The following is an 18,459-nucleotide window of genomic DNA, read 5'->3' as shown; positions in this document are numbered from 1 at the left end:
TTTGGGTCAGGACACACTAAATAATTTTTCCATATAAATTAATAGCAATTACTTCTTTGTTTTATGCCATTTTGGCTTATGCAAGATTTCACAGGAATGCTCTACTCTGGGATAGCAGGGACACCCATATATATAAAATGGAATCAGTATCTACATTTATGTCTGGTTTCATTTGCTCAATATCGTATCTGTGACATTCATTCACATTGCATACAGCTATAGTGAGTTCATTCTAACTGGTTTATGTTATCTTCAATTAGATCAACACACAATTTATTTGCCCATTCTACTAGGGATGGAGACTGGACTATTACCAGTTTTAGGCTATTACAAATAGTGCTATTATAAAGGCATTATCTTTATAAATTAAAAAAAAAGAACTTAAAAAATTTTCTTAGGAAAGGATTTTTTAATGAGGCCTCTAGATAACAGATACCATTGGTCTTGATTAGAAAGAAGGGAAAAAGAAAATAGCAAATAAAAAGTAAAGAAGTCACAATTATCTCTTCAACTTCTTCCAGTTACCCACATTCAAGGCCAGAATATTCTGCCAGTCAACTGAAATTAAGGCAAGTACAAACAGACGTACTTCTTACACGATTCAAAGTTTGGATAAGGTGTATTTATTTTATTAAACCATTCAAATGTAAACATTTAAGGTAAAAATACCTAATTCATTTTCACCACATGATGTTAATTTATCAATTGTGGCTCAATCTTATCTTTCCACCTTAAAAGTTACAAAAGAGGTTTTTTTTTTAATAGTATTTGTCTTAAAAACATGGTGTTAGGCAATGACAGAAAAGAGGTTGAAGAGAGTAAAAACACTGCAACAAAATATATGGTCTATACTACAGTGGGAGATATGCAACAAACATGAAAAAGACGTAACAAGCCCAGTATCAGTTAAAATTCTTCAATTAGCTAATGAGAATATCCTGCTAATGAGAAGCCAACAGTAAAAGTTTTACTATGGGATATGTTTAAATCAAAGAAAGTGTATGTAATTTTTTAAAAAGATCAGTTTTGAACCTCCAATTAAAACATGATAGGTTATCCTTACACATCTATTTTGGCCTGTTTCCAAAACCCTTGTAAGGTGACAGTAAATTAATACAAAAGCTTTAACTATGAAAAGAACAGGAATGGGTAGCGGGAGTATAGGAAGCAAGGGATTTCATTGTGGATTAGAAAATCCAGAGGAGGAGGAGAGGTACAGCAATAAAGCAGAGGATGAAACTACATCCTGGATACTTAGATCTAGGAACTGGAAGCGAAGCACTTACTTTAGCACACTAGAAAGAATCAAGACCTGGAGGTACAAGGTAGCATAAAAAGGGATGATGAATGGGGTTGAAAAAAAAATCTATACTTGTAGCAGTAAAACCCCAAATTCTTCCTCTAGCTTCATTCTTCCAAAGATAGGGTATTTATCCTCTGGGAAGTAAGAGTCCCACAGGCATCCCCTCCCCCACCCCCAGCCAAATACACAACCATCTGTGAGGGGGAATTAAAAAAAAATATCTATATACTCACCGTTGAGACCCAAGTACTCTTTCCTGGTCCTTCTACAAGGCTAGCAGGGGGACTCGGGCACTTTCCCTTGGACCACCAGACAAAACAACAAGAGGTAAGATTTCTGGGTACTGACTTTTGGAATGCTCCTTTACAGAACTATCTTGCCACCTGACTGTCCTACCCTACAGCAAAGTCCATTAGTCACCAAGAGCTTCTAGTCAGCTTCTTCAGTGATTCCTTCTAATAGACAAAACATCAAGGATCACCAGATATCCTGGGAAGGCCTCCAAATGAAAGACATACCAAAAGAATCAACAAAAAGGAACTTAGAAGAAAATATGAAAAAGGAGGCAATTTCTATTCTCAAAGGGATCAAGACATTCATTCATATATAAAACAGTACGCTTGGGAAAGCAATCAGAATACAGCAAAGAGCTTGTGGAAACTTAAAATGTGATACACTTTTAAAAAATGTTATACACTGAAATAAATTCAATATGAAGATTGGGAGTAAACTGAGAAAACCTTCCAGAAGTAGAACATGTAACCTGAAAAAGGAGAATGCCCTGGGGAATTTTTGACTGTACTATGGTTATAGAGAGAAGAGAATTGAGAAAAAAATATCAAAGAAATAAAATAACCTTTCTACAACTGAAGGATACAAACCTCCACACTGAAAGGGTTCAGGAATACTCAGCAAGATCAAAGATCAACACTAATAACCACAATTTATCATATTGAAATTTCAGAATACCACAAATAAAGATCTGTAAGTTACATGAGTGGAAAAGCAGGTTACATACAAAAGAAAACGAATGAGAATAGCTTCTTTACTGCAACTTTAAAAACTCTTAAGACAATGAAGATTTGTAATTCAGAGGAAAGTGTTTAGTCTTGAATTCTAATCTAGCAATTACATGTGAACTGGAGAACAGGACACATTTTCAGGAATGCAAGATATTAAAATGAAAACAAAAACAAAACATAGGAAGCTAAATGAAAAGCATGTCCTAGAAAAACAGGAGTGTAAAGAATGAGCTAGACATGGAACCCAGGAAACACAACAGGAAAGCCCAGAGACAGAACCCTGTGAACATCTACAAAGATATGTAGAAAGCATAGAGCATAAAGAACAACTCTAATCTAGATTGGAGGAGGGCCACAGATAATGAAAGCAAAGTTCTAAGGAAAAAAAAAAAAAAAGGCATCATATAGAAACTATTTTGGCATGTAGCAGACATGATGATACAACTGGAGAAAAATGCCGAGAATACAGAACAAATGACAATTTAATAAACTAATTTTCTAACTTGGGAAAGCTGAACTTGTGTTCAAAAAATTAGTTACTGATGTGTTCAGAAAAACTCTTCAATATTTGCACAGTTATTAATAATGTAAAAAGACCACTGAATCAATCATTTTGCTATAAACATGCTATGGGCTGAAGTTGGGTAGGGGAAGTTGGGACAACAGTGAATCCAGAAAACACAATATCCAAAAATCATGAAATAACAGTATAAACACATCATTTGGAAACATGAACAGATAAAAAAGTTGAGGGTTGCTGCCTTTGGAAAGTGGGACTGGGAATGAAGTAAAGGGTGAGGGGTAAAGGACTGCTGTTTTCCTTTTAAAGAGGATGACCATTTTTCTTGGCTTGCCCTGAACAGTCCCAGTTTATGGGCAATAAAGTCCTAATTTGTGCTCATTATCCCAGGACAATTATTAATAGTACTGACGTCTACTAAAAGTGGCCTGGTTCGGATGATAAAGCATACAGTCGACTAACAAAAATCTTCTGTATCTTCAGCTTTTTATAAACTATATACCTACTTCCATACAAAATATTTTTATTAAAAAGGGGGGGTTATGAACTGGACATTTAAATAAGGCAATATATTAGTAGGAAGCATATTAATGGTTAAACACTGACATGCAAAATACTATAAATGACTTAACAGGTAGCATTTGCTATTTATCAAGGAGGCTATGAGAATATAAAACAAAGGACTGTATCTGTGATGAGGATTTTAAACAGGGAGACACAATGCTTTTTAAGAGAAACAGGTCTATAGGTGGTTCTTTAATAATTATAGTGTATTTTAATCATTCTTCACGTAGTTTACTTTAACTTTATTTATACCCAAGTCTTGCTTGCAGCATGAAACTAACCTAGGAGGAAATCTGCTCAAAACACCCTTCTGGGAGAAGGCAAAGAAAAGAGGCAGAGTCCTATGAGAGAGAGAATTTATACTGTATGAACTATTTTCAGCAACTCTTCTACATAAATTGATTAAATTTTGACAGTGTAGGTGTTACCAGAAACTTACATAAGTTGGTTGCATAAGTTGTAGGTCAAAAGAAATTAAAAAATAGTTTTTAAAAAAGTGCAGTCCTTGAAAAACTACCAGACCACTTACAAGGTACTATGAGGTACTTTTCACATTCATTTATTCATTGAACAGATAGTTTTTTAGATGCTTAGTATGGACTAGGCACATTAATACTGAACAAGGGAATTAGGGTGAGGGGACAGCACTGAATGTACTGAGATAGTGAATATGAAGAAGCTGTAGTATAGTAGAGAACAAACTACCCAAATACTTGTACCTTAAGTAGTTTTAAGTGCTATAAAGGACAAAGTATAAGCAAAAAATAACAGACTAGCAGGAAAAAGGCATTTGAAGCTTAATGCTTTTTTAACTAAGATTTCAAAAGTATAGAACAAAAAAAGTTCATATATACAATCTTTCCTCAATGGTCAAAATAACAGTCTCTTAGTTTGTCCTGTCACTATATAGTATTTTTTAAAATCTAAAAATCGTTAGCTTTCTCCAGAGTTTGACACCTCTTTCTGATTAGAGATTAAGATAAAAACTTACCACCAAGGCTGGCTTCACAGGTGTGTGACGTATGCAGAGGCACATGGCCCTCTGCTTGAGTAAAAGCTCTGCTGCTGACAACTTAAAATTCTTAATTTCAACTCTGAATTTGTGTTTTATAAGTGAAATCAGATATGACAGTGGAGTATGAGCTTAAGGAGAAAAGAGGTACCTGTCTGCCAGACCCTGCCACTTAATATCATATAGCACTGAACATTACTATGAAATCCCCGTAACTCACCTAATCTGTACTCTCTGAGCTTCACTCAAGTCCTAGGTATCACTGGTCCACTGGAATTAAGTGCTCATGTTCCTTACCAACACTACAACTAAGATGAAGCGCTGACAGCTGCAAGAGGCCACATTTTCCATCCTCCAGAAACCACTTCAGATGCGGAAAGAAGGTAGGAGCCACAAAACCACAACAATCTTATGATCAACATTTGAGATCTTTGCTGAACTTTTCAACTTCAGAAATGAGGTCTCTTGGTAAAGATTCTCTGGAGCTGATATTTCAGTGGTAGTTCACCTAATCAGTCATAATTTTACTATGTTAAGTGCCCTCACCTCAAGGCATTTTAATACTGACTGAACATTGAGTTAGCAAAAAGTTATGAGTAGAAAAGCAACATGAGTAGAAAAAAGCTGAGTAGAAAAAAGTTATTTATACCAACTCCACCATTTATGTAGTCTGCCCATCTCATAAACCTGTAGCTTGTTAGCTACTAAAAAAACTAACTACTTTTTTGGTAGATAATTTCATTCTTTCAGGCTTCCTAGGAAACTTTGAATAGCTCTTTAAACCAAGTTCATGTTTTTGGTGGCCTGCTGGAACATTATAAAGGATCTTTAGACCAAAAAAATTTCTACTACCTATAAACAACATAATTCAAATCTTCTTAAATGACCTTAAACTTTCATTTAGTCCAGGTAAAAAGCCTAAAAGAATTATATGTCATTACCTTACATGCAAAATTCTGTAATTCTGTGCCTGATTTCAGCAAGTTAACAAGATCACATAATCACCTGCTAAATGCAACTGAAAATACCTTACAAATTATACTACAACACAAATTTAAATTGAATTTTGTTATGTTTTTCAGCAAGACATTACTGGGGTAATCAGGACTACTCTGCACTTTGACTGAAGTGAACTCATCATTAATCCATACATTTTCACCTTTTGTATTTCATCCTACTCATAATGGCACCATTTCTCAGTTAAATCATCAACTGTTTTCTACCTTAAAAAGGAAGTCAATTCTTTGGGCCACCATCTAAAACTCTAACCTACTTTTAATACTTAATTCCAACTACCACTTCAAAAAAAACCCAAGTTCTAGAACAACTTTTAAAATTGGTTACTGAGTATCTTCAATATGCCAAGCAGGGTTCTAAACTTTAGCTATCTGAACTCCTATTTCAGGGGTGTGTGTGTGTGAATATAATTAAAAACATAACTATGATACAATACAATAACAAAGACACCAAAACCCAGGATGTGCACAAGGTGAGCTAATAGGCCCTTCATCACAATCAGTTGGACTCTGAAGGTCCACAATGGACACAGTTAAGAGTTAAACAGGAAGTGAACCAATTCTTAGGCAGATTTGTAGCTAAGGCTAATGTTGCCTAAATGGTAAACAGGAGTTCAAACTGAGTCTGGTTTAAAGTGGTTCCAACCCAGTAAGTCACCAAGAACCTGGCAGAAGCAAACACTAATCTTGCTGGAGGAACGTGCCTTGGTACTAGACTTCAGGGTATTTCTACAATTTTTCAAGTATAATGAGCAAGGAATAACTGGCATACATTGAAATAAGGAACCAAAATCAAGGTTTTTGAGACACAAAAGAGAAAAAAATAAAATAGTGAAAATGTATCAAATACTTGAGAGATTATAGAAAATAACTATGTTTATGATTTTTAAATAAAGATAAGTCTGAAAACTATGTGCAGGGAAGAGGACAGCGCAGAAAGCAAGGTACCTGAACAAAGAGCTTAAATTCTAGACCAAAAAATACAAAAACCCTAGCCAAATATAAATGGATATAGAGTATAACTAATACCCCAAATGGAAGACATTCTGTAAGATAATTAGCCCCAACTCTTCAAAAAGTCAATGTCATAAAGAAAAAAAAAATGGAAGTACTGTTCTTTTGCGAATATCATTCTTCTTGACTCCACCAGAGATGAGGCTGCAAGGAAACTAGATGAAATGAACTGTAAAGCATGGCAAGCCCTTCTACAGGGAGAAATGGGACAAAGGTGGCCACCGTAAAAGCTGTTAAGAAACAGAAAAGAATGAGACAGACATGAGATCTGAGGCAGACACGCTTCTCTGGCATATGACGAAGAAGCGTGTGCCTATGTTTAAGAGAAGAGGAGAAGCAGCTCATGGGCTGTAGATTCTGCCTGAGTACAGGGTGGGATGGGCTGCTGGTAGGAAACCCACTCTCCGCACAGACTGCACTGACACAGGCAGAAGTCTGTGGCCACTAGAGAAAAGCTATTAGCTCCTAAAACTGTATCCTATAGCAGTATTTTGTTCCTTATGGTTCCACAAAGGTAATAAAATTACTGACTTACAGTACTGTAAAGAAATGCAAGAAGCTGTATGTTAATCTATTATTCAAGCTAGACAAAACTAGATACAATTTTCTTGGACTACTAAATGTTTCATATTTGAAAGCGTTAACTGTCAGCAACAATTTCTGAGGTTCTCAGGGAGAAAAATTAATATATAAACTACTATACAGAAGGATTATAGCTTCAGGGTAAAGACACATATACCTTACTTATATAAGTATATGTATGAAAATGAAAAAAGAGCTATTATCAACATTTTACTGTATCTCTGGGTAAGTTTTGTTTTCTTCTTTGTACTTAATTTTCTCAAATTTCTTTAATGTACTGGACTTCCTTTGATAAATCAGGGAAACAGTTATTTGGCAATGATGATTTTTTTAAAATAACATATAATAAAACCTGAAAAGAACTGCATTTCTAAATTGCAGTACTCCTGGCTTATACTCCTCAGTAAATTAAAAATTAAATAACATATAAACATAATGTTCCTCATGTAATTGTAGATTAATATCAAAAAAAGTGATTTCAATATATCCCTCCTAGTTTTTCTTAGAGTAAAAAGCCTTTTTTTAAAATTTTTATTTATTTTTTATTTATTTATTTTTTGAGAGGGCATCTCTCATATTTATTGATCAAATGGTTGTTAACAACAATAAAATTCTGTATAGGGGGGGTCAATCTTCAATGCACAATCATTAATCCATCTCAAGCCTAATTCTCGTCAGTCTCCAATCTTCTGAAGCATAACGAACAAGTTCTTACATGGTGAACGAATTCTTACATAGTGAGTAAGTTCTTACATGGTGAACAGTACAAGGGCAGTCATCACAGAAACTTTTGGTTTTGATCACACATTATGAATTATAAACAATCAGGTCAAATATGAATATTCGTTTGATTTTTATACTTGATTTATATGTGGATCCCACATTTCTCCCTTTATTATTATTATTATTTTTATTTTTAATAAAATGCTGAAGTGGTAGGTAGATGCAAGATAAATGTAGAAAACATACTTTAGTGTTGTAAGAGAGCAATTGTAGATGATCAGGTGTGTGCCTGTAGACTATGTGTTAATGCAAACTAGACAAGGGCCTTAAAACATCCACGGATGCAGAAAATTTCTCTCAAAACAGGGGGGGTGAGGTTCTAAGCCTCACCACTGTTGATCCCCAATTTCTCACCTGATGGCCCCCCTGCGACTGTGCCTGTCTTAGGTTGTTCCTCCCTTGAGGAATCTTACCCGTCTCTGGCTAACCAGTCATCTTCCGGGGCCATACAGGGAGATGTAAAGTTGGTAAGTGAGAGAGAAGCCATACTGTTTGAAAAGGTTAGCTTTTTACTTCTTTGCAGATTTATGCCCTGTGGCTTCTATGCCCAGCACTTGTCTCGAGGTATCTTTACCACCTGGAGGAATTATGATGCTCGGTAAATTCGGTATGAGGCACGAATTCTATTTAAGGGTTGTAATTAGGAAGGAAGACGAAAAGCTATAGAGGTAGCATATGGAAGAAAACATGGGAGGATTGATTATTTCTTTGACATATCTTCTTGTAGAGTAACTTAAGCATGTATAGGTTCTAAACTACTAACTTGCGCACACATATTAACATAATAGGAATACAGTGACATAGACTAAGCAAATCTATAATTACCAGCCATCTCCAGTGAAGCCAAGAAAACCAGTTCGGCACCCTACGCATTTGTGAGAATTTGTCTATGATATGACGGATATTGTCCAACTGTACTTGAACAGTCTGAGAGAAATCAGACAAAGCAACCCATTTCTGGGATCTGTTCACATCCCATATGTTCTTTTAACTGTAGATAATCTATAGTCGTAAGATTTTGGAGCGCTACAACCCCTCCCAACTCCTGGTTGAGTTCCAACAGTACAGATCCACTCAAATTCGTTGTCTCACTGTATGCACATGCCAGCCTAGACATCTCCCTCCTCATTCCAGTGGCAAGTCCAGGAAACGGTGGGATGGATGCAGCCACAACCGCAGCATCGCCCGGATCCCTGTGGAGGCTTAGTAAAAAGCCTTTTTATCTTTATCGTGCTCATTCTGATACATGTGTTATTTACAATAAATAATAAAATAGTTTCCAAGAGAGAAAAAAAATTTAAATAACATAGTACTATTCTAGTAAATATTAAATGAAGATGAGTAAATATTAAATGAAGAAATGAAATTACTTCACAAAATAGGTTACCTAAGTATGCCTTAAGATTTTTTTTACTTTGAAAAATTTCAAACATACACAAAAGTAGGGACAACAGTGAACGCCCTTGTACCAATTAAGTGACTCCAACAATTATTAGCACTTGATCTATTCTATTTTACTATCCTCCATTCTGAAGATCCTAAACATGAAATCTTTAATGATACCTATTCTTAAATTGTTCTAAGCAACTGTGGTAAATTACAAAATAGTTACAAATCCCATTCCTCCCACCCGAACACACATTCCTTTGCATTGTGACCTTGCTGGTCTGCCCAGGAAGAGGTGGGAATCTGATCCTCCCACCCCTTGACTATGGGCTTGCCTTCTCAGACTTATAGGACCGAAAGAATGTGGTGTTGTGACATTATCTGATCTGCAAGCCTGTAAAAACTGTTAGAGCTTCCACTTTCACTCTCTTGGAATGTTGTCGAGACCCCCATGTCATAAAAGACAACATGAAGCAGAGCCTAATGTTAATTTAACACCATGTGCCAGACGTGTGAATGAAATCATCTTGGACCTTCTGGCCTGAGAAATCCTCTAGCTGAATATTACTGAAACCAGGCAAAGCCAGAACTGCCCAACAGGCACCCAGAACTGTAAAAAAAATAGCAAACTGGCAGTTCTTGATCCTCTAGATTTGAGATGGTGTGCTGCACAACAACGTAGCTTCATAATTCATCCTTTTACTTTCCTGCAATTATATCATTATGTATCCAGTTTCCAAGAAAAATCTGATTCTATTGCAGGGTCTACCTTAGAATTTGTCTTAGACATCCCGGTGAGTTGCAGCTACTGAATTATGAAAAATACATTACTACACAGGCACACCTTGGGGATATTTCAGGTTTGGTTCCATACCACTGCAATAAAGTGAGACAAATGAACTTTCTGGTTTCCCAGGGCATATAAAAACTATGTTTATATACATTATAGTCTATTAAGTACAATAGCGTCCTGCCTAAAAAAAAAAGTGTACATACTTTCATTTAAAAATACTGTATTGTTAAAAAATCCTAACTACCACCTGAGCTTTCAGCAAGTTGTAATCTTTTTGCTGGTGGAAGGTCTTGCCTGGATGTTGATGGCTGCTAACTGAACAGGCTAGTGGTCGCTGAAGGCTGGGGTAGCTGAGGAAACATTAACATCAGAAAACAATGAAATCTGTGGCATCAATGGATTCTTCCTTTATGAACAACTTTTCTGTAACAGGTGATGCTGTTTGATAGCATTTTATCCACAGATCTTCTTTCAAAACTGGAGTCAATCCCCTCAAACCCTGCTGCCACTTTTATCAACTGGGTTTATTTAATATTCTAAATCTTTTGGCATTACTTCAATAGTCTTCACTGCATCTTCACCAGGAGTAGATTCTATCTCATGAAACCACTCTCTTGGCTCATCCACAAGATGCAGCTCTTCATCTGTTCAGGTTTTCTCATGAGATGCAGCAGTTCAGTGACCTCTTTCAGGCTCTTCTTCCAGTTCTAGTTCTCTGGCTATTTGTACCAACTCTGTAGTTAATTCCTCCACTGAAGTCTTGATGCCCTCAAAGGATTGGTATCAACTTCCTCTAAACAAGTTACTGTAGATATTTTCACCTCTTTCCTGACCATGAACGTTCTTAATGGCATTCAGTGGTGAATCTTTTCCATGTTTTCAATTTCTATTTTTCCCAGATCCATGAGGGGAATTACTATCTATGGCAGCTATAGCTTTGTGACATGTATTTCTTCAACAGTAAGACTTTGAAGTTGAAGTTTTCTTTGACCCATGGGCTGCAGAACAGATGTTGTGTTAGTAGGCACAAAAACATTAGTCTCCTTGTACATCTCCATCAGAGCTCTTGGGTGATTAGATGAATTGTCAATGAGCAGTAATATCTGAAAGGAATCTTTCTTTGAGTTGTAGGTCTCAACAGTGGGCTTGAAATATTCAGTAAACCATGTTGTAAACAGATAGGCTGTCATCCAGGCCTTGTTCCATTTACAGAATACAGGCGGAGTATATTTAGCATCATTCTAAAGGGCCCTAGGATTTTCAGAATGGCCAGTGAGCATGAGTCAACAGCTGCATTAGTCCCTAACAAGAGGGTCGACCTTTGCTTTCAAACCATGCATTGACTTCACTTCTCTAAAAGAAGGTCCTAGATGGCATTTTCTTTCAATAGAAAGCTGTTTTATCTACAATGAAAATATGCTGTTTAATGTAACCACCATCATGAATTTTCTTAGCTAGATGTTCTGGTTAACTTGCTGCGGCTTCTACATCAGTACTTGCTGCTTCACCTTGTACTGTGATATTTAGAGAAGGTTTCTGTCCCTAAATCTCAGAAGCCAATCCGAACCTGTTACCTTCAATCTTTTCTTCTACAGATTCCTCATTTCTCAGGATTCACAGAACTGAAGAGTAACTGGGCCTGCCTTTGGGTTAGGCTTTGGCTTAAGGGAATCTTGTGGCTGGTTTGATCTTTCCAGACCACTATAACATCCTCCACTTCAGCAATAAGGCTGTTCTGTTTCTTATCATTCATGTGTTCACTCAAGCAGTAGTTTTAATTTCCTTCAAGAACTTCTCCTTTGCATTCACAACTTGGCTGTATGGTGCAAAAGACCTAACTCTCAGTCTATAGTGGCTTGGAAGATGCATTCCTCACAAAGCCTAATCACTTCTAGCTTTTGATGGAAAGCAAAAGGTGTGCAAGTCTTCCTTTCACTAGAACACTTAGAGGGCACTCCAGGGTTATTAACTGGCCTAATTTCTATACTGTTGTGTCTCAGGGAACAGGAAGGCCTAAGGAGAGTGAGAGAGACAGGGGGAACAGCTAGGCGTTGAGCAGCTAGTACGCACACACAACTTTTTTCAATTAAGCTCACCATCTCATATGGGTACGGTTTGTGGTTCCCCCTAAATTTATAACAGAAACATCAAAGATCACTGACTACAGATCACTGTAACATATATAATATTGTCAAGAATTACCAATATGCAACACGGAGATATGAAGTGAGAAATGCTGTTGGAAAAATTGTGTCAAGTCTCACCAGACACGGGATTGATACAACCCTTCAATTAAAAAAAAAAGACTTGATAATGGGGGGAGAATCTAGTAACCACAATGTTGCTCATGTAACTGTATATTAATGATACCAAAAGAAAAAGGAAAAAAAAGAGACAAAAAACCCCCACCAGTATCTGCTAAGTGCAGTAAAGCAAAGCACAAACAAGGTATGCCTGTATGACACATTCATGGCATAAAGCTACAGTTATCACCCAAAATCTAATGAATTTCTATAGTCACTAGTCTTCCATAAATGCAAACATAGTTACAATTCCATTATTTATATGTACTGGTATTTCCTCATGTTTAAAACATTTGCTTCTGGGGAAAATATTTTTTTTCCCTTAATGCAAGGTCCTAGTGAACAAGGAGACTGGAAAAGTAAAAGTGATCACATAAGGAAAGCACTTTGATAGCACAGGACTTTTGGGTCTTAAAAAAAAAAATGCCTCTTGCTTTTTTTAACTGACATATATTTACGAAACAGAAATATACCCAAGTCTTAAAAAATAATAACTAGAAAAAAGTTTAATATCACCATGAGAAAATATGGCTATGATGTTAAGTCTACATTACATATGGTACTTTATGAGATAATTTGCTCTCCTTTGAAGTGTATTTAATCTGTAAGTGTCAAGTTTCAATCTTCAGTAGGCAGAAACAATTTCAGGTTTTTTTTCTAAAAGTGAAAAGCACATTAAAGTACAATGATCACAATGCAAAGATGAAAACTAGCTTTTAAGAGTCAACCTTTGCCCTCTTTTAAAGCTGTTGACAAAAGTGGGTGTAGAACAGTAGGTGATTTTAAAACCAGGTGTTGGACTAATCTAGTCTAACTGGTAGAGCCACAGAGAAATATACCTGAGCAAGAAAAACCAGCTTTAACTGTATGAGTTCACCACAGCAGAAAAATTTTAAAAATTTAGATCAAATGAAAATTAAATCCCAGACAACTCTCAAATTATAATTTTACCCTCGATAATCCATCTCCACCTTTTGGGTTCTTTTTTTGATTAGCAACTATTTCAAAAATAGAATTTTTCTAAAACAATTATTTGTGAGAAGATAAATTATTTCACCGTAATAGAATTGTTAGTGAATTCAAGTAGATCTCAGTAGGGACACAAAATCTTACTCATTTTAAAATTGTAATCATCCTAATATGATCAACTGTTGATTCTGATATTTAACAGTTAAAAGATACATTAGTTCTTAGGTTTAATTTGTTGGTTAAAAATGTGACCTGATGCAAGCCTGTGAATTTCACTTATGTACTTCCCACTGTTCTTTACTACTGGCATTTAATTGTCTGCAGTAACAAAGATTTATCAGCAAAAATAATCTAAAAATCATTTTTATTTGACTTAGGGAAACAATTGCCCTTCAATCCAAACAGCACAGAACCTCTTTCTATAACAGGTCTTTTGTGCCATGTTCTAATCTCCCATTTAATTTGTTTCAGCTATGGGGATCATACTGTCCATTCCCAAAACCACAATACCATGACTCTGCAAGTTTCCTTATCAAACTTCTAATCATCCTTCATGTCTCATTTCAAGCAATACTTCCTGTAAAAATTCCCCATGTTAAAATAAACACTCTTCTCTATACTCCCACAGTACTACTATATACTTACACTAAGATAACAGCACAAGTTGTTTATATATTAGTCTTCTGACTAAATTGTCAGTTGTGAACGATAGACATTGGGTCAAACTCATTCTAATAACATGAAGCCCTAATCTAGTAGCCAGAATACAGCAAATAACAAATGATCAAAAAAGTCCTACATTATTTGACAATTTTACACTAATTTCCTAAAATATTCTTTTAAAAATGCGGACAACTTTTGAACATACACCAGATGAACACTTGTTTGAAGTAGACATGAAGCTGATTAAAAATTGGAAGCATGAGCCATAGATAACTTTTTACATCCAAGTTGATTATCCCGCACTTTTACGTAGAACATATGTACATGACTACATAGGGGCATCACTGTATTTTATAATATAGGACAGTAAGTTTCGTCAAAGTGGCAAAAAGAGAAACACTTGTACTTAAATAAGCAGATTTCATCATTCTTATTCAAGACATTTGACTTAACATGCAACTGAAAAAACCCAAGACTATGCATACTCATCATGCTTACATCTGTGATATGTTAGGGCAAAAGAAGAGTTCTTATGTGTAAATATTTTTAAAGAACTTACATATATTATTGTATCACTTTAACTGTATGAGTTCTCATGTACCAATATCACTCTGTGGGAGACATATTACCAGAAGAGTAAAATTTACAGGTTATTCTCACCAGAATTCGTGACTATAAACAACTGGGCTTTAATGATCAATTCCAGTAATTCATATCCATTAAAAACTCACTCGGCAATTAAGATATCCCTCAGCGTGTTGACTGGTACACAGTACCTCATCTACCCTAATCCTCACCCCAACTCTAGGGGTGTTTCTAAGGCAATCTGAAGAGGTTAATTATGGCAAAATCAAGGTTCAAGCCCAGATCTTCTGATTCTAATGCCTTACACACCACTGCTGTTTCACAAAATGCTGTAGAGCTGTAAATGAAATACTGACCCCATTTCTGAAACAAAACTTTTTATCTCAGGAAAAAAATCTAGTTACATTACGTGCCTTCCTGGTTAACAACTGCATATTGATATTTAACAATGAAAAACTCATCTTTAACTTTACCTCTTGGTTCTACAGAGAAACAGGTGAAAGAAAAAGGAAGTTAAGATGCTTAATAAGTCCTACAATATAGAAAAAAAACCTTACTCAATTTACTTTACTCTTAATAGTGTCAAACGACACCAACTGTGAATTTATTACCAAGACAGAGATTACCCCCACATATTAACATCTACATCTGTACTTAGGAAAGAAAGTGTTAATTACATAGTATTTTTTGGTTTGAGCACGTTCATCTTCACTACGCAGTTTCATCAAAATAAGGGAATATCCTACAACTGGTGCCTTTCATATTTTTTCTTCTTAGGCCAACCGGTCCGTTTTTATACAAACCTATCACCTATTTAAATATAAAGAACACGTAATTTACCACAACACAGAAACAACTCCCCAAGTATCACGATACTCAAGAACTTGAGCGATCAATGACTAAATCTTCACTGCCTCTAAGAGGCTGGCAAACTCTCTTCAATTCGAGGATGGGCTGGCAGAGCCCTAAGCCTCCCCGCCTTCAACACGGCGCTCACTGAGTACCTCACTCGTGACAATCCCGGCCCGCAGGGCTCCGGAGGGTTCTCATGTCGGCGGAAGGAGGTCGCCAAGCGGGGCTCCAGCCCCGCACCCTCGCCTACCCCACGTCGGTTAAACGCACAGCTGCTCCCTTCACCCGTCATAAACTCCACCACCGGATGAAAAGTCCCCGACAATGGGGGTCTGTGCACGGTTCCCCTTCGCCTCCGAGGTCTCTATCCAGGCTCCTCTATTCCTCCACGCCCACGCCCGCACTTCGTTCCCTCCCTTCCCCCACCGCCGGCCTGGGTTAGAACAACTCCCCAGGACGGGGAAGCCCGGGCTCCCAGCTTGTTAGCCCTGCTCCCGAGCAGGCCCTGGGGAGGGCGCGGCCCGGACGCTCGCAACGACCGCACCATTACCTTCCTCCGCGGAGTTCTGGGCCTCCACCTGAGGCAGAGCAGTCGGCAGCGAAGCACAATGGCGCCCGCCCCTCTCCCGGATCCGGCGCAGAACCAGCCTCCACCGTTCAACGCCCCTCCCTTCTCCTCCTCCCCCCCCACTTCGCGGACTCCAGCGGCTTCTCGCGAGAGTGGCGGCGCTGCGGGAATCCGAGAGCAGCGGGCTGGCGGGCGGGCTCGACGTACCCCGCCGCGGGGTGGTGCTCTGACTGCGGCACTCGGTGAAGGGCTGCCCCGGGGAGGCAGAGAGGCGCCACCGGTAAGCGGCTGCGGCAGGCCGGCCGGTGAGCTGGCGGTCGGCGTGCGGGCGTGCGGGCGCCGGGAGCGGGGCGCTGGAGGCCCTGCCTCGTTGGCCGCCCTCGCCTGGCTGGCGGGGGGCTGTGATCCAGCCCTGCCGCTCCCGGGCACCCGCGTCCCTGCCGCCGACTCTCGCCCCTCCGGCCAACCTGCAGGGCCCACTGTTCGCCCAGTTGTTTTTTTTTTTAAGTGCGCTTAGTAAGTGGCGCCGTGGATGTTTATTGACTTGAATGAAGCGCTGCCTGTTCCGACCTCCCCTCCTCCCCTCCCTGCCGGCTGTCTGTTGTCTGCGAGCCCTCCGTACCCTTGAAGGTTTGGAGCCGGTCTGTCTGGGACCGTTCGTACCTTGTAGTAATTCAGTCTTGGTAGGGGTGTAGTTTTACAGTCAAATCTTTTAAAATCGTGATACTAATCTTTGGCAGTGTTGCTTCAGATTTTGCAGTAAAAATTCACCCATTTAGAAAGAGGGAGGAAAATTGTGAGGTAAAGGGTCTGGTGAAAATTAGACAAAACTTAAAAAACTGTAAACGTGGCAAACCAAGATGGAAATGAGTAGTAATAAATAAAAGGGAGCAGGTTAGAGGAAAAAGCTCCATTTCTGTGAATTTCGTTAGTAGCATTTGGATTTTGAATAACGTGTCAAACAAAGTTCTTTTCCAGTAAAGATAAGTTAGTGAAACTTGGACACATACTGACACTTGAGTTTTAAAGTGACTGTTTTATTAAGTTGTTTTTAAGCAATTCATTGGGTCCAAATAATTCCAATAAATAAAATATGAGGTTTATATTATTTATTTGTCATTTCATCTGAAAGGAGTGTGCTATCATCCCCATTTCACGCTAAAAAACTAACAAGACTGCCCATACTTCATTATTGTAAATTAGGAGTATTATAAATTTAAAAGATTTAGTTTGTTATTATTTAAAGTTTGCGCATAAATGCCAATCTAACTTTTTAGGATGTGAGTTGAAGATTAAGCATCTGTTATGGGATACAGTGAACACAGATTACTTTTGAAGAAAGTAATTTGCCCTTGTTTAGAAAACTCATTTTCTGATAGCATTGTGGTTATCGTTGTATGCACCCAGAAGCTTCCAGGATGCATGAATTCAAATCTCAGCCCTGCCTCTAGTTTTGTTGTCTTTGCAATTTGTTGTCTTGAGCAATTCTGTAACCTTGCTAAGCCTTGCTTTCCTGTAAAATGGGGTTAATAATACCCATTAGGTTGTTGAAAGGATTAAATGAGATATTGCATCAGTTCCTGGAACATAGTAAGCATTCCATAATTGTTGCTATTACATTCCATGTCTAAACCACTGCTAATACTGTCTTTCTGGGGCTTAATGTTACATAGGTCCCTTAAACATCTTCTCAAGTATATTCTGCACTAAGAGGAATGACTGTACCATTTTCCTGAGCTATGGCAGTCAAATCTGATAGCGGTAACTCTCTACAAAACCCCCAAACCTGACAAGGACGGTTCAGATTATGGTGGACTATGGCTTCATTCCCATCCAGCACTGATGATATCAGCAGAGGTGAGTGTACCAATTTCCTATGCTAAACAGAACTTTTAGACCCTTAATTTCATACTGATGCTAATCAGTAGGTAAAGACCACTGATAAATATGTTTTTATTCTTTAAGAATGGTTACTGTTAACGTACTTTCTCTAATTTGAGTTTCCAGGTAATTATCATTATTAATAAATAATTTAGATTATCCTCTGTTAAAGTCAATTTGATAGGAGTTGTGGATACAGGAAGTACAATAGCAACTATATTATCTGAGCTAAAAGTCAAGATAAAATGATTTTATAGGCAAAATATTTGAAATCAGGACTGTACTCCATTGTTGTGTTTTATGGACAGAGTTCCCCCACTAGATCTTGCTTTGCTGAACTCTTTTCTTATGACCAGCTCTGACATCTTTTCTGTGTCTAAATATCTTTGTTCAGCACTTCCCACACCACTTATATTAGTTTCAATTTTTGGACTTGGCTTCTTCTTTAAATTAGGGTCTTATTTGCTGTTACTAATTTTTTCACCTTCTACTTTATACACTTATCATTGGTGATGGTCACAACAGCCTTTCTTCTTATGTCTAAATATTTCTTCGACTACCTCATAGCTTAGAATTCTCATTCAGATACTGAATTACAAAGTTCCTGTTTGCCCTATTTTTTTATCATCTCACAACCTAATCT

The 18,459-nt window shown here is 37.6% G+C and overlaps 1 protein-coding gene across 5 annotated transcripts in view; it reads right to left on the bottom strand.

The window, feature by feature from the left end:
* The window catches only part of MARCHF7 (membrane associated ring-CH-type finger 7), a 50,656-nt gene extending 34,626 nt beyond the window's left edge, over positions 1 to 16,030 (bottom strand). For 4 of the 5 annotated variants that reach the window (XM_036995905.2, XM_036995906.2, XM_073241548.1 and 1 more), the window contains exon 1: positions 15,918 to 16,030. The gene's annotated coding sequence lies outside the window, so the exon portion shown is untranslated. Of the gene's footprint in view, positions 1 to 15,519; positions 15,805 to 15,917 lie in introns of those variants that run through there. The other variant, XM_073241547.1, reaches the window with a different exon arrangement.
* Between the last annotated feature and the right edge of the window lie 2,429 nt (positions 16,031 to 18,459).

Source organism: Manis javanica, chromosome 7 (genome assembly GCF_040802235.1).
Source record: "Manis javanica isolate MJ-LG chromosome 7, MJ_LKY, whole genome shotgun sequence".
Taxonomy (NCBI): domain Eukaryota; kingdom Metazoa; phylum Chordata; class Mammalia; order Pholidota; family Manidae; genus Manis; species Manis javanica.
The sequence above is the reverse complement of the archived record's forward strand: the minus strand, read 5'-3'. Positions and strand labels throughout refer to the sequence as shown.